Source organism: Drosophila subobscura, chromosome U, assembly GCF_008121235.1.
Source record: "Drosophila subobscura isolate 14011-0131.10 chromosome U, UCBerk_Dsub_1.0, whole genome shotgun sequence".
In the NCBI taxonomy this organism is placed as follows: Eukaryota; Metazoa; Arthropoda; class Insecta; order Diptera; family Drosophilidae; genus Drosophila; species Drosophila subobscura.
This window is the reverse complement of record NC_048534.1, coordinates 24,838,576-24,841,503: the sequence shown is the minus strand read 5'-3', so window position 1 is coordinate 24,841,503 and position 2,928 is coordinate 24,838,576.

Sequence of the window (2,928 nt, the reverse complement as noted above, 5' to 3'; positions counted from 1 at the left end):
CCCCCTTCTCCACATATTCTTTACCATACCAACATGTAAACACAATCGCAAAACGTTGCTCTCCCTTTTCGGCAGTCCATGAAGAAGAAGGCGATGCAGAAAGACAATGTAAAGAGCAGCCATAAGCGTATGCCAACTATATGCCAGTAGTATAACAGTGAGTCGGAGAGAGTGATTGAAGAAACGAATACATGCAAAGCGAGCCAGCTGTATAACAGTCGTGGGAAGCGCAGTTGAAAAATATAACATGCAAAGCGAGCAGCAGTATAACAGTGAGTGGGAGAGATCAATTGCAAAGAAGAGCAGAGGGGGCGCATGAAATGAGCGAGCACTATGTGCTCTCACAGCTCAGTCTGTTTCAGTTTAAGCGTTCAATTTGGTTTCGGGCTAGGCGGTTCTCAATTCCTTTAGCTGTATGCCATATCTGTTCAATCCCTCACTCTGCTTTCATGGTAAATCGTTTGCAAGGCTCCTACTGGCTTCAATTCCCACCGAACATAAAACACACGCTTTTCAGTAGCATCGCTGAAGTAACCCACTGCCACTGCCTGTGTCTGCCCCACACCGCATACATTTCAAGCGATTGCACGCTATCATCTCTAGCTGGCTCTATCCCAGTCGCACGAGGGCGCCATCTGTTGTCTGGTGGCCGATGCTGCTCTGCCGCATTGCAACGCTTTCTCATTGTCGCTTGGCTTTGCTCTTGCCCCTCCCCACCCCCCGCTTTCACATTGCTTTTTATTGACCATAACTGACTTTGTCAGTGAACGGAGGGAGCTAGTACTCGGGGGGGGTGCGCTGTCCTGTGTTGTCCCCGTTTTAGCCAATCCCGGGAGCGTATTGGATACTCGGGCCAGATGATGATTGCTGCTGCTGCGCTGCTGCTGCTGTTGCTATTGTTGTTGTTGTTACTTTTGGTTGCTGTTTTTGGGGCCATTCTCAGACGCTGCTCATACGCCATGTTGCGGGCGACATTTTGCGCGTTGTCAGTAAGAGCCGTTAGTGCAACAATGTTGTTGCCGCTGCCACCTGCAACTACCAGCAGGGGTGGTGGCAAGGAGGGGTGGTAAAAATAGGCGTAGAGTGAGGATTGATCGTGCATCTTGGAGGAGTATTTGTAGGGGCTCTTTCCTGCGGATTTTCTACTTTCTTCACCCCTTTTGCCACACAGCCACTGGCTCTCCTTTCTGTTCCCTTCCTGCTTGATATCGCCCGCATTTCGGGTTGGCAGCTTTGGCGTTGCCTTTTGGCATTAAACTTGTGCGTCAACGGCACAAGTTGCCGTCAAGTTTAGCTTTGATGATTCTGCCTGCTCTGTTCTGCTGCTGCCTTCAACTCTTCTGCTAACACTCTTAACCCATATATAGACTCCACTTCCGCTGCACTCCCGCTGCACTCCCAATATGTGTCTTTACGTGTGCGTCTTTTGTACGTGAGTGTCCCCAGTGTGTGGCAATTTGTCAAACAATGTGTCAAAATGCATTCCCAAGGCCTCTTCTCTCTACCTATCCCCCCTCCGCACCCCCCTCAGCCAACCTATACGACCCACATGTCGTGTAAAATTAATTAAAATCCAAGCTTGCAACATTTTGCAGGAGTAAAAGTTTTCGTGGGATTTCCCTTGAATGCATTAAGTCCAATTAAAATGGGAAATCTTTCATGAGCTAATTAAAAACGCTTTTACTTATTTCCGTTTTACACACCCCACACCCCACCCCCCGCTCTCACTCCACCACCCCCTCGCTGTGTGTGTTATTGCGCTTCGTTAGTCGCACAAATCGCATTTGAGTCCCTCTAATGAGTTACGAAATGCATAAATCTAATCCGATTCCGGGGCTACAACTAAGTACGTGACCCATGGCGACTGATGTATGTTCGTTCGAGTTGTACATACATTTTACATACATAAGTCCATCCATCTGCTGGCTGGCCATGTCCGTTCATGTGTCCGCGGGGGTCTTATCTGAGTGGCATAGCAGGCAGCAATAAACGGCTTATCAGCTGAGCAACAGAGCAACAATCAAACATACATGCAAGAGAGTGACCCACAAAAGCAAACAGACGCCGAAACAACACCGCAAAATGTGCGAAAAGTCCGAAAAAAATTAACACCCCAACGGGAGAGAAAAAAGAAGCATAATATAAAAACAAAGGCAGAGATAAAGAGTAGCACGATTTATGGACATTCGCTAACCGCAGAAAGGGTATGAAGATGTGCCCTGAAAGAGAGTGAAATTAAAGGAATTGGCGTACATTAAAATATTAAAGGGTGCAATTATGTAAATGGAAGATCAGTAAAGCAGAGTTGGTAAAATTCAAGAAATCAGCGTAGATAAACATTAAAGTTAACAAAGAACAGACAACGAAAGAGTGGAATTTGATTTTTATATATTCATTTTAAACTTATTTACGACTTTAATTTTCTTGGAATGAAATTGAATTTCTTTTCTTTCCACATTTGCATTTGCTGTAATTACAGACCTGAATATTTCCCTAAGGGTATTCTCTTGGGTATTCCCTTAGGCTATTCCCCTAGGGTATTCCCTTCTCGGTATGAAATAATTACCACATTTTATATTGTTTATATCAATAGTCAACCGAGAAGCAGCAACAAACAGCAGCCCCACTCAAAAGGTCCCTCAATCATTGTGAAAAAGAAATTACATCATCAGATGAATGACGGGGGGAACTCCAACTTCCCCCATCTGCCATCCCCCTTTGGGTTTCTCTGCTTTTCATCATTCAGTCAATGAGCGCTAAACATTTAATCATTCATTCAAACAGAGCTAAACATTTTATTGTCGCGTAAATGGAATTTTATGATACGATTACGAGTGTATACGCAAAAGTCTCTCTTTTATTTTGCACCACTCAAAGGTTAAAGAGAGAGCGAGGACGGGCGGTCGGGCGATAGCGTGCAATTTGCAG